Source organism: Arachis stenosperma, chromosome 5 (genome assembly GCF_014773155.1).
Source record: "Arachis stenosperma cultivar V10309 chromosome 5, arast.V10309.gnm1.PFL2, whole genome shotgun sequence".
In the NCBI taxonomy this organism is placed as follows: Eukaryota; Viridiplantae; Streptophyta; class Magnoliopsida; order Fabales; family Fabaceae; genus Arachis; species Arachis stenosperma.
The window spans coordinates 104,645,482-104,659,904 of record NC_080381.1 but is presented as its reverse complement, the minus strand read 5'-3'; the positions used below and the strand labels follow the sequence as shown (position 1 = coordinate 104,659,904).

Sequence of the window (14,423 nt, the reverse complement as noted above, 5' to 3'; positions counted from 1 at the left end):
CTCATCATTATTCTCACCTATGAACGTGTGACTGACAACCACCTCCGTTCTACTTAGATTGGGTGAATATCTCTTGGATTCCTGATACACGATGCATGGTTGATCGCCTACAACCGAGTGCTCGCCTGACAAACGAGCCAGCCATTCCGTGAGATCAGAGTCTTCGTGTATAGGCAAGAACTGATGGCGGCATTCAAGAGAATCCGGAAGGTCTAACCTTGTCTGTGGTATTCTGAGTAGATTCAATGATTGAATGACTGTGACGTGCTACAAACTCCTGAAGGCGGGGCGTTAGTGACAGACGCAAAGAATCACTGGATTCTTCCGGCCTGATCGAGAACCGACATGGGATAGCCGTGCCGTGACAGGTGCGTTGAACATTTCCACTGAGAGATGGGAGGTAGCCACTGACAACGGGAAACCCTTGCATAAGCTTGCCATGGAAAGGAGTAAGGATTGGATGAAGACAGTAGGAAGCAGAGAGACGAAGGAGGCATCTTCATACGCTTATCTGAAATTCCTACCAATGAATTACATAAGTATCTCTATCTTACCTTTAGTTATTTCGTTTATCACTATACCCATTTGAGTCTGCCTGACTAAGATTTACAAGGTGACCATAGCTTGCTTCATACCAACAATCTCCGTGGGATCGACCCTTACTCGCGTAAGGTTTATTACTTGGGACGACCCAGTGCACTTGCTGGTTAGTTGTGCAAAGTTGTGTTTATGCCATGGTATTGAGCACCAAGTTTTTGGGGCATTACTAGGGATTATTTGAGTTGTGAAAAGTAGTGATCACAATTTTGCACACCAAGTTTTTGGCGCCGTTGCCGGGGATTGTTTCGTGTATGGACAACTGACGGTTCATCTTGTTGCTTAGATTAGGTATTTTTCTTCAGAGTTCTTAAGAATTAGTTCTAGAGTTTCATGATGAATCTGTTGAAGTCTGGCTGGCTGTGAATCCATGTCTATTATTGGACCGAGGTTTCAACTGATCATCAAGAGCTTGTTGATCTCTATCAATCTTGCTATTGGAGCAATGATCTGCTAAGGCTTGGCTGGCCATTGGCCATGTCTAGTGTTTTGGACCGAAGCTTTCTTTGAAAGCTTGGCTGGCTGTGAAGCCATGTCTAATTCCTGGACCGGAGTCTTAGACTAGCATTGCAATGATTCCTGGTATCCAAATTAAGAATTCTGAAACTTTTATTTTCTATTTCCATATAATTTTCGAAAAAAACACAAAAAAAAAATTTCAAAATCATAAAAAAAAACCAAAAATATTTTATGTTTCTTGTTTAAGTCTAGTGTCTAATTTTAAGTTTGGTGTCTTGCATGCATTGTTTATTTGATCTTGGTTCTATTTTCAAGTCAATAGTACAGGGAACTGAAGATTCAAAACATGCAACAGAGAAATTATACAGAAAAAGCTGGGCGTTCAAAACGCCCAATGAAGAAGGACAGACTGGCGTTTAAACGCCAGCCAGGGTGCCTGGTTGGGCGTTTAACGCCCAAAAAGGTAGTGCATTGGGCGTTAAACGCCAGAATGTGCACCATTCTGGGCATTTAACGCCAGGATGGCACAAGGGGGAGGATTTTGTTTTCAAATCAATTTTTTTTCAAGTTTTTCAAAGTTTTTCAAAATCAAATCTTTTTCAAATCATATCTTTTCAATCAAATGTTTTCAAAATCAATTTCTTTCCTTTTTCAAAGATACTTGCTATCAATTAATGATTTGATTCAACATTTCAAGTATGTTGCCTTTTCTGTTGAGAAAGGTTTAATGTTTGAATCATATCTTTTCTTGTTAGGCAAGTCATTAATTTTTAAAATCAAATCTTTTTAAAATTGTTTTCAAATCATATCTTCTCAATCACATATTTTTTTTTAAAACCAATCATATCTTCTTAACCTCATCTTTTTCAAAATAGTTTTCAATCAAATCCTTTTGACTTCTAATTTCAAAATCTTTTTCAAAACTCACTTGATTCTTTTTCCACTTTGAGTTTTCGAAAATTATCAATCAATTTTTCGAAATGATTTTAAAAACTTTTTAATTAATTTTCGAAAATTCTCTTCCCCTCTTCCCACATCCTTCTATTTATAGAGTACCACTCCTTCTCAATGCACAATTTGAACTCTATCTGATTAAGTTCGAATTCTTCTACCTCTTTCTTCTATTTTTCTGTTCTTCTGACACCTCAAGGAATCTCTATACTGTGACATAGAGGATTCCATATTTTCTTGTTCTCTTCTCTTTCATATGAGCAGGAGCAGAGACAAAGGCATTCTTGTTGAAGCTGACCCTGAACCTGAAAGGACCTTGAAGCGAAAGCTAAAAGAAGCTAAGGCACAACTCTCTAAAGAGGACCTAACAGAAATCTTCAAAGAAGAAGAACCCATGGCAGCCGAAAACAACAACAATGCCAACAATGCAAGGAAGGTGGTGGGTGACTTTACTGCACCTACTCCCGACTTTTATGGGAGAAGCATCTCTATCCCTACCATTGGAGCAAACAACTTTGAGCTTAAGCCTCAATTAGTTTCTCTAATGCAACAGAATTGCAAGTTCCATGGACTTCCATTGGAAGATCCTCATCAGTTTTTGGCTGAATTCTTGCAAATCTATGACACTGTCAAGACTAATGGGGTTGACCCTGAGGTCTACAGACTTATGCTATTCCCTTTTGCTGTAAGAGACAGAGCTAGGACATGGTTAGATTCACAACCTAAAGAAAGCCTGGACTCATGGGAAAAGCTAGTCAATGCCTTCTTGGCAAAGTTCTTTCCACCTCAAAAATTGAGTAAGCTTAGAGTGGAAGTCCAAACCTTCAGACAGAAGGATGGAGAATCCCTCTATGAGGCTTGGGAAAGATACAAACAATTGATCAGAAAATGTCCTTCTGACATGCTTTCTGAATGGAGCATCATAGGTATTTTCTATGATGGTCTCTCGGAACTATCCAAGATGTCTTTGGATAGCTCTGCTGGAGGATCTCTTCATTTGAAGAAGACGCCTATAGAAGCTCAAGAGCTGATTGAAATGGTTGCAAATAACCAATTCATGTACACTTCTGAAAGGAATCCTGTGAACAATGGGGCAAATCAGAAGAAAGGAGTTCTTGAGATTGATACTCTGAATGCCATTCTGGCTCAGAAAAAAATATTGACTCAACAAGTCAATTTGATCTCTCAATGTCTGTCTGGAATGCAAAATGCACCAAGCAGTACTAAGGATGCTTCATCTGAAGAAGAAGCCTATGATCCTGAGAACCCTTCAATGGAAGAGGTGAATTACCTAGGAGAACCCTATGGAAACACCTATAATTCTTCATGGAGAAATCACCCAAATTTCTCATGGAATGATCAACAGAGACCTCAACAAGGTTTCAACAACAATAATGGTGGAAGAAACAGGTTTAGCAATGGCAAGCCTTTTCCATCATCTTCTCAGCAACAGACAGAGAATTCTAAGCAGAACCCCTCTGACTTAGCAACCATGGTCTCTGATCTAATCAAAACCACTCAAAGTTTCATGACTGAAACAAGGTCCTCCATTAGAAATTTGGAGGCACAAGTGGGACAGCTGAGCAAGAAAGTTACTGAACTCCCTCCTAGTACTCTCCCAAGCAATACAGAAGAAAATCCAAAGGGAGAGTGCAAGGCCATCAACATGGCCGAATTTGGAGAGGAAGGAAAGGAAGTGAACGCCACTGAGGAAGACCTCAATGGGCGTGCACTAACCTCCAATGAGTTCCCTAATGAGGAACCATGGGAATCTGAGGCTCAAAATGAGACCATAGAGATTCCATTGGACTTACTTCTGCCTTTCATGAGCTCTGATAAGTATTCTTCCTCTGAAGAGGATGAGTATGTCACTGAAGAGCAAATTGCTAAATACCTTGGAGCAATCATGAAGCTAAATGACAAGTTATTTGGAAATGAGACTTGGGAGAATGAACCTCCTTTGCTCACCAAAGAACTGGATGACTTGTCTAAGCAGAAATTACCTCAAAAGAGACAAGATCCTGGGAAGTTTTCGATACCTTGTACCATAGGCACCATGACCTTCAAGAAGGCTCTGTGTGACTTAGGGTCAAGTGTAAACCTCATGCCTCTCTCTGTAATGGAGAAGCTAGGGATCTTTGAGGTGCAAGCTGCAAGAATCTCATTAGAGATGGCAGACAACTCAAGAAACAAGCTCATGGACTTGTAGAGGATGTTTGGTGAAGATTGAAAACCATTACATCCCTGCTGATTTCATAGTCCTAGAGACTGGGAAGTGCATGGATGAAACCATCATCCTTGGCAGACCCTTCCTAGCCACAGCAAAGGCTGTGATTGATGTTGATAGAGGCGAACTGATCATTCAAGTGAATGAAGAATCCTTTGTGTTTAAGGCTCAAGGATATCCCTCTGTCACCATGGAGAGGAAGCATGAAGAGCTTCTCTCAAATCAGAGTCAAACAGAGCCCCCACAGTCAAACTCTAAGTTTGGTGTTGGGAGGCCACAACCAAACTCTAAGTTTGGTGTTGAACCCCCACATTCAAACTCTAAGTTTGGTGTTGGGAGGTTCCCACATTGCTCTGATCATTTGTGAGGCTCCATGAGAGCTATCTGTCAAGCTACTGACATTAAAGAAGCGCTTGTTGGGAGGCAACCCAATGTTATATTTTATCTATTTTCTTTTGTTATTTTATGTTTTTTGTAGGTTGATGATCATGAGAAGTCACAAAATCAATTGAAAAAGCAAAAACAGAATGAAAAACAGGAAGAAAAACAGCACACCCTGGAGGAAGAACTTACTGGTGTTTAAACGCCAGTAAGGCTAGCAGGTGGGCGTTTAACGCCCAGTCTGGCACCATTCTGGGCGTTTAACGCCAGAAAGGGGCACCAGACTGGCGTTAAACGCCAGAAAAAGGCAAGAACCTGGCGTTAAACGCCAGAAAGGGGCACCAGCCCGGCGTTTAACGCCAGAATTGGCTCAAAACGTGATTTTGCATGCCATTTGGTGCAGGGATGACTTTTCCTTGACACCTCAGGATCTGTGGACCCCACAGGATCCCCACCAACCCCACCACCCTCTCTCTTCTTCCCCCATTCACCAATCCCCTCAATACCTCTTCCCCAAAAACCCTTCACCTATCAAATCCCATCTTCTCTTCACCACTCACATCCATCCTTCATAAAACCCCACCTACCTCACCATTCAAATTCAAACCACTTTCCCTCCCAAACCCACCCTCACTTGACCGAACCTTACCCTTCCCCCTCCCCTATATATACCCTTCTTCACCCCTTCATTTTCACACAACCTAAACACCACTTCTCCCCCTCTTTGGCCGAACACAAAAGCCATTCCCTTCTTCCTCATTTCTTCTTCTTCTACTATTTTCTTTCTTCTTTTGCTCGAGGACGAGCAAACCTTTTAAGTTTGGTGTGGTAAAAGCGTTGCTTTTTCATTTTTCCATAACCATTTATGGCATCCAAGGCCGGAGAAACCTCTAGAAAGAGGAAAGGGAAGGCAAAAGCTTCCACCTCCGAGTCATGGGAGATGGAGAGATTCATCTCAAGGGTGCATCAAGACCACTTCTATGAAGTTGTGGCCATGAAGAAGGGTCAAATTTGATCAAAGGTTGGACCAAGTCCTCATAGACATTTATGAAGAGGACGTTCAATGAAAGAGAGATTCAAGAGGGAAGCCGGTTTAACTGAGAAGGCATGACCTCAAGCCCATCACTAAGAAAAGAATGGAGCAAACAAGAGATCCCACTCATCATGAAATCCCTGAGATACCTCAAGGGATGCACTTTCCTCCACAAAACTATTGGGAGCAACTGAACACCTCCCTAGGAGAATTGAGTTCCAACATGGGACAACTAAGGGTGGAGCACCAAGAACATTCCATCCTCCTTCATGAGATTAGAGAAGATCAAAAAATCATGAGAGAGGAGCAACAAAGACAAGGAAGAGACATTGAGGAGCTCAAGCACTCCATAAGACCTTCAAGAGGAAGAACAAGCCGCCATCACTAAGGTGGACCCGTTCTTTAATCTCCTTGTTCTTTATTTCCCTGTTTTTCGAATTTTAGTGCTTGTGTCTATCTATGTTTGTGTCTTGTGATCATTAGTGTATTAGTGTCTATGCCTTAAAGTTATGAATATCCTATGAATCCATCACCTTTCTTAAATGAAAAATGTTCTTAATTGAAAAAGAAAAGAATTGCATGAATTTTGAATTTTATAGCAGTTTAATTATTTTGATGTGGTGGCATTACTTTTGTCTTCTGAATGTATGCTTAAACAGTGCATATGTCTTTTGAATTTGTGATTCATGAATGTTGGCTCTTGAAAGAATGATGAAAAAGGAGACATGTTACTGAGGATCTGAAAAATCAACAAAATGATTCTTGAAGCAAGAAAAAGCAGTGAATACAAAAAAAAAAACAGATAAAGAAAAATTTCGAAAAAAAAAGGGAGAAAAAGAAAACGAAGAAAAAAAAGAGAGAAGAAAGAAAGAAATAAAGTTGTGATCCAAGGCAAAAAGAGTGTGCTTAAGAACCCTGGACACCTCTAATTGGGGACTCTAGCAAAGCTGAGTCACAATCTGAAAAGGTTCACCCAATTATGTGTCTGTGGCATGTATGTATCCGGTGGTAATACTGGAAGACAGAGTGCTTTGGGCCACGGCCAAGACTCAATAAGTAGCTGTGTTCAAGAATCATCATACTTAACTAGGAGAATCAATAACACTATCTGGATTCTGAGTTCCTAAAGAAGCCAATCATTCTGAATTTCAAAGGATAAAGTGAGATGCCAAAACTGTTCAGAGGCAAAAAGCTAAAAGCCCCGCTCATCTAATTAATACTGATCTTCATAGATGTTTTTGGAGTTCATTGCATATTCTCTTCTCTTTATCCTATTTGATTTTCAGTTGCTTGAGGACAAGCAACAATTTAAGTTTGGTGTTGTGATGAGCGGATAATTTGTACGCTTTTTGGCATTGTTTTTAGTATGTTTTTAGTATGATCTAGTTAGTTTTTAGTATATTTTTATTAGTTTTTAGTTAAAATTCACTTTTCTGGACTTTACTATGAGTTTGTGTGTTTTTCTGTGATTTCAGGTATTTTCTGGCTGAAATTGAGGGACCTGAGTAAAAATCTGATTCAGAGACTGAAAAGGACTGCAGATGCTGTTAGATTCTGACCTCCCTGCACTCAAAGTGGATTTTCTGGAGCTACAGAAGCCCAATTGGCGCGCTCTCAACGGCGTTGGAAAGTAGACTTCCTGGGCTTTCCAGCAATATATGATAGTCCATACTTTGCTCAAGATTTGATGGCCCAAACCGGCGTTCAAAGTCACCCTCAGAAATTCCAGCGTTAAACGCCGGAACTGGCACCTAAATGGGAGTTAAACGCCCAAACTGGCATAAAAGCTGGCGTTTAACTCCAAGAAGAGTCTCTACACGAAATTGCTTCATTTCTCAGCCCAAGCACACACCAAGTGGGCCCGGAAGTGGATTTTTATGTCATTTGCTCATCTCTGTACACCCTAGGCTACTAGTTTTCTATAAGTAGGACCTTTTACTATTGTATTGAGAGATCTGGGTAGCTATCTTCATTTTATGCTATCTTAGATCATTGGGAGGCTGGCCATTCGGCCATGCCTAGACCTTGTTCTTATGTATTTTCAACGGTGGAGTTTCTACACACCATAGATTAAGGTGTGGAGCTCTGCTGTACCTCGAGTATTAATGCAATTACTATTGTTCTTCTATTCAATTCCGCTTGTTCTTTGTCCAAGATATCACTTGTTCTTCAACTTGATGAATGTGATGATCCGTGACACTCATCATCATTCTCACCTATGAACGTGTGACTGACAACCACCTCCGTTCTACCTTAGATTGGGTGAATATCTCTTGGATTCCTGATACACGATGCATGGTTGATCGCCTGACAACTGAGTGCTCGCCTGACAAACGAGCCAGCCATTCCGTGAGATCAGAGTCTTCGTGGTATAGGCAAGAACTGATGGCGGCATTCAAGAGAATCCGGAAGGTCTAACCTTGTCTGTGGTATTCTGAGTAGGATTCAATGATTGAATGACTGTGACGTGCTTCAAACTCCTGAAGGCGGGGCGTTAGTGACAGACGCAAAAGAATCATTGGATTCTATTCCGGCCTGATCGAGAACCGACAGATGGATAGCCGTGCCGTGACAGGGTACGTTGAACATTTCCACTGAGAGGATGGGAGGTAGCCACTGACAACGGTGAAACCCTTGCATAAGCTTGCCATGGAAAGGAGTAAGAAGGATTGGATGAAGACAGTAGGAAAGCAGAGAGACGGAAGGGAAGGCATCTTCATACGCTTATCTGAAATTCCTACCAATGAATTACATAAGTATCTCTATCTTTACCTTTATGTTTATTTCTTTTATCACTATACCCATTTGAGTCTGCCTGACTAAGATTTACAAGGTGACCATAGCTTGCTTCATACCAACAATCTCCGTGGTGTCGACCCTTACTCGCGTAAGGTTTATTACTTGGACGACCCAGTGCACTTGCTGGTTAGTTGTGCAAAGTTGTGTTTATGCCATGGTATTGAGTACCAAGTTTTTGGGGCCATTACTAGGGATTATTTGAGTTGTGAAAAGTAGTGATCACAATTTCGCACACCAAAGGGTCTGCCAAGGATGATGGATTCATCCATGCACTTCCCAGTCTCTAGGACTATGAAATCAGCAGGGATGTAATGGTCTTCAACTTTCACCAAAACATCATCTACAAGTCCATAAGCTTGTTTTCTTGAATTATCTTGTGAGATTCTTGCAGCTTGCACCTCAAAGATCCCTAGCTTCTCCATTACAGAGAGAGGCATAAGGGTTATGCTTGACCCTAGGTCACACAGAGCCTTCTCAAAGGTCATGGTGCCTATGGTACAAGGTATTGAAAACTTCCCAGGATCCTGTCTCTTTTGAGGTAATCTTTGCCTAGTCAAGTCATCCAGTTCTTTGGTGAGCAAAGGAGGTTCGTTCTCCCAAGTCTCATTACCAAATAACTTGTCATTTAGCTTCATGATTGCTCCAAGGTACTTGGCAACTTGCTCTTCAGTGACATCTTCATCCTCTTCAGAGGAAAAATACTCATCAGAGCTCATGAATGGCAGAAGTAAATCCAATGAAATCTCTATGGTCTCATTATGAGCCTCAGATTCCCATGGTTCCTCATTAGGGAACTCATTGGAGGCCATTAGACGTCCATTGAGATCTTCCTCAGTGGCGATCACTGCCTCTTCCTCCTCTCCAAGTTCAGCCATGTGGGTCATGTTAATGGCCTTGCATTCTCCTTTTGGATTCTCTTCTGTATTGCTTGGAAGAGTACTAGGAGGGAGTTCAGTAATTTTCTTGCTCAGCTGTCCCACTTGTGCCTCCAAATTCCTAATGGAGGACCTTGTTTCAGTCATGAAACTTTGAGTGGTTTTGATTAGATCAGAGACCATGGTTGCTAAGTCAGAGTGGCTCTGCTTAGAATTCTCTATCTGTTGCTGAGAAGATGATGGAAAAGGCTTGCCATTGCTAAACCTGTTTCTTCCACCAATATTGTTGTTGAAACCTTGTTGAGGTCTCTGTTGATCCTTCCATGAGAAATTTGGATGATTTCTCCATGAAGGGTAATAGGTGTTTCCATAGGGTTCTCCTATGTAATTCACCTTTTCCATTGAAGGGTTCTCAGGATCATAAGCTTCTTCTTCAGATGAAGCGTCCTTAGTACTGCCTGGTGCAGCTTGCATTCCAGATAGACTTTGAGAGATCATATTAACTTGCTGAGTCAATATTTTGTTCTGAGCCAGTATGGCATTCAGAGTATCAATCTCAAGAACTCCTTTCTTCTGATTCGTCCCATTGTTCACGGGATTCCTTTCAGAAGTGTACATGAATTGGTTATTTGCAACCATTTCAATGAGTTCTTGAGCTTCTGCAGGCGTCTTCTTCAGATGAAGAGATCCTCCAGCAGAGCTATCCAATGACATCTTGGAAAGTTCAGACAGATCATCATAGAAGATACATATGATGCTCCATTCAGAAAGCATATCAGAAGGACACTTTCTGATTAATTGTTTCTATCTTTCCCAAGCTTCATAGAGGGATTCACTTTCTTTCTGTCTGAAGGTTTGGACTTCCATTCTAAGCTTACTCAATTTTTGAGGTGGAAAGAACTTTGCCAAGAAGGCATTGACTAGCTTTTCCCAAGAGTTCAGGCTTTCTTTAGGTTGTGAGTCCAACCATATCCTAGCTCTGTCTCTTACAGCAAAAGGGAATAGCATAAGTCTGTAGACCTTAGGGTCAACCCCATTAGTCTTGACAGTGTCACAGATTTGCAAGAACTCAGCTAAAAACTGATGAGGATCTTCCAATGGAAGTCCATGGAACTTGCAATTTTGTTGCATTAGAGAAACTAATTAATTAAGGCTTAAGCTCAAAGTTGTTTGTTCCAATGGCAGGGATAGAGATGCTTCTCCCATAGAAGTCGGGAGTAGGTGCAGTAAAGTCACCCAGCACCTTCCTTGCATTGTTGGTATTGTTGTTGTTTTCGGCTGCCATGGGTTCTTCTTCTTTGAAGATTTCTGTTAGGTCCTCTACAGAGAGTTGTGCTTTAACTTCTCTTAGCTTTTGCTTTAAGGTCCTTTCAGGTTCAGGGTCAGCCTCAACAAGAATGCTTTTTTCTTTGCTCCTGCTCATATGAAAGAGAAGAAAACAAGAAAATATGGAATCCTCTATGTCACAGTATAGAGATTCCTTGAGATGTCAAAGGAAAAGAAAAATAGAAGGAAGAAGTAGAAGAATTCGAACTTATCAAAAAAGATAGAGTTCGAATTGTGCACTGAGGAGGAGTGTTAGTCCATAAATAGAAGGATGTGAGAAGAGGGGAAGAAATTTTCGAAAATAAATTAAAAAGATTTTAAAAACATTTTGAAAATACTAATTGATTTTTGAAAACTAAGAGTGGAAAAGAAATCAAGTGATTTTTGAAAAAGATTTTGAAATTAGAAATAAAAAAGATATGATTGAAAACTATTTTGAAAAAGATGTGATTAAAAAGATATGATTGAAAAGATATATTTTTTTTAAAAAAATATGATCGAGAATATATGATTTGAAAAATAATTTAAAAAGATTTGATTTTGAAAATTAATGATTTGGCTAACAAGAAAAGATATGATTCAAAACATATATGGAAAGAAATTGATTTTGAAAATATATGATTGAAAATATATGATTTGAAAAAGATTTGAGTTTGAAAAATTTCAAAAACTTGAAAAAAATTTGAATTAAAAACAAAATCTTCTCTCTTGTGCCATCCTGGCGTTAAACGCCCAGAATGGCATCCATTCTGGCATTTAACGCCCAAAACACTACCCTTTTGGGCGTTAAACGCCCAGCCAGGTGCCCTGGCTGGCGTTTAAACGCCAGTTTTCCTTCCTCACTGGGCGTTTTGAATGCCCAGCTTTTTCTGTGTAATTCCTCTGCTGTATGTTCTGAATCTTCAATTCTCTGTATTATTGACTTGAAAAGACACAAATTAAAATTTTTTTGGATTTTTAATAATGAGGAATAATCAAAATGCAACTAAGATCAAATAAACAATGCATGCAAGACACTAAACTTAGAAGTTTGTATACTATTGACACTAACAAAATGAGAATGCATATGAGAAACAACAAAACACTCAAGACAAGAGAATTTAAAGATCAGAACAAGGAAATCATCAAGAACAACTTGAAGATCAATTAAGACACATGAATGAATTCGAAAAAAAATGCAACAAGAATAGAAACATGCAATTGACACCAAACTTAAAATGAGACACTAGACTCAACAAGAAACATACAATATTTTTGGTTTTTTATGATTTTGTAATTTTTTTGGATTTTTTTTCAAAAATTGAAAGAAAATAAGGATATGAAAATTCTTAATGAGAATTCCAAGAATCATGTAATGTTAGTCTAAAGCTTCAGTCTAAAGAAATTAGACATGGCTAGCCAAGCTTCAGCAGGACATTACATTCAAGAGCTAAATTGATGAAAATCAATCTGCTTTGGTGATGATAAGAACATCACCTTGAAACACTAGAATTGATTCTTAAGAACTCTGAAGAAAAATACCTAAGCTAAGCAACAAGATGAACCATCAGTTGTCCAAACTCAAACAATCCCTGGCAACGGCGCCAAAAACTTGGTGCACGAAATTGTGATATCTACTTTTCACAACTCAAACAATCCCCGGTAATAGCTCCAAAAACTTGGTGCTCAATACCATGGTCTAAACATAATTTCACAACTTCGCACAACTAACCAGCAAGTGCATTGAGTCGTCCAAGTAATAAACCTTACGCGAGTAAGGGTCGATCCCACGGAGATTGTTGGTATGAAGCAAGCTATGGTCACCTTGTAAATCTCAGTCAGGCAGATTCAAATGGTTATGAATGATTTATGAATAAAGCATAAAATAAAGATAGAGATACTTATGTAATTCATTGGTGAGAATTTCAGATAAGCGTATGGAGATGCTTTGTCCCTTCCATCTCTCTGCTTTCCTACTGTCTTCATCCAATCCTTCTTACTCCTTTCCATGGCAAGCTGTATATTGGGCATCACCGTTGTCAATGGCTACAGTCCCGTCCTCTCAGTAAAAATGTTCAACGCGCTCTGTCACAGCACGGCTAATCATCTGTCGGTTCTCAATCAGGTTGGAATAGAATCCAGTGATTCTTTTGCGTCTGTCACTAACGCCCAGCCTTCAGAAGTTTGAAGCTCGTCACAGTCATTCAATCCTTGAATCCTACTCAGAATACCACAGACAAGGTTTAGACCTTCCGGATTCTCTTGAATGCCGCCATCAATTCTAGCTTATACCACGAAGATTCCGATTAAGGAATCCAAGAGATAAACATTCAAGCCTTGTTTGCTTGTAGAACTGGAGTGGTTGTCAGGCACGCGTTCATAAGTGAGAATGATGATGAGCGTCACATAATAATCACATTCATCATGTTCTTGGGTGCGAATGAATAACTTAGAACAAGAATAAGCTGAGTTGAATAGAAGAATAATAGTAATTGCATTAATACTCGAAGTACAGCAGAGCTCCACACCTTAATCTATGGTGTGTAGAAACTCCACCGTTGAAAATACATAAGAACAAGGTTCAAGCATGGCCGTGAGGCCAGCCCCCAAAATCTAAGAACTAGACGTCCAAAGATGATCAAAGGATCTAAAGTGATCCAAAGATCCAAAGATCCAAAGATCCAAAGATGAAAATACAATTGCAAAAGGTCCTATTTGTAGAGAACTAGTAGCTTAGGGTTTACAAAGATAAGTAAATTACATAAAAATCCACTTCCGGGCCCACTTGGTGTGTGCTTGGGCTGAGCATTGAAGCTTCTATGTGTAGAGACTTTTCTTGGAGTTAAACGCCAGCTTTTGTGCCAGTTTGGGCGTTTAACTCCCATTCTTGTGCCAGTTCTGGCGTTTAAGGCCAGGAAGTTTTGAGCTGATTTGGAATGCCGGTTTGGGCCATCAAATCTCGAGCAAAGTATGGACTATTATATATGGCTGGAAAGCCCAGGATGTCTACGTTCCAACGCAATTGAAAGCGTGCCAATTGGGCTTTTGTAGCTCCAGAAAATCCACTTCGAGTGCAGGAAGGTCATAATCCAACAGCATCTGCAGTCATTTTTAGCCTCTGAATCAGATTTTTGCTCAGGTCCCTCAATTTCAGCCAGAAAATACCTGAAATCACAGAAAAACACACAAACTGATAGTAATGTCCAGAAAAGTGAATTTTAACTAAAAACTAATAAAAATATAATAATAACTAACTAAAACATACTAAAAACATACTAAAAATAATGCCAAAAAGCGTATAAATTATCTGCTCATCACAACCCCAATGAAAATTAACCGAAGTATTTGGACTATGGGTCGTCTCATGAGGAATTGCAATGAAGTGTATGCATATTGGCTATGAAAGAACAAGGGGGTTTGATTTATAAGGGGCGGAAAATAAATGGCAAGAAAAGTAAATCAAGTAAGCAATTAAAGAAAGCAAGGTAAAGAACTCTTGGCTAAGACATGGGAAATTGAGATCACCATCCTTGTCAACAATCAAATATTGATAGTTTTGAGAAGCCAATCCATTAGGTCTACTTCCCACAAGCCTTAAGTACGTAAGCTCTACTCCTAAGCTTGAAGTACATCAAATAGATTTGATCACATCAACCCATAAGTCCCAACCTATCTACTAATTGACTTAGTAGTGGGTTAGTATCAATGGGTGTCAAATTGATCACCAAGGATTCTCAAGTCACCAAATTCATTATACCCAATGACTCAAGTTTACCCAATCCCCTTAACTTAGGCC

General features: G+C 39.8%; 2 non-coding genes across 2 annotated transcripts; one reads left to right on the top strand and one right to left on the bottom strand.

Annotated features, from left to right (window-relative positions):
* Window positions 1-2,806: 2,806 nt before the first annotated feature.
* LOC130983710 (small nucleolar RNA R71) lies at window positions 2,807-2,914 on the bottom strand. The gene has a single exon (XR_009087688.1). It is a non-coding gene; the product is annotated as a small nucleolar RNA R71 (small nucleolar RNA).
* A 7,176-nt stretch (window positions 2,915-10,090) lies between these two features.
* Window positions 10,091-10,198, top strand: LOC130983443 (small nucleolar RNA R71). Its single transcript, XR_009087434.1, has one exon. It is a non-coding gene; the product is annotated as a small nucleolar RNA R71 (small nucleolar RNA).
* Window positions 10,199-14,423: the final 4,225 nt, after the last annotated feature.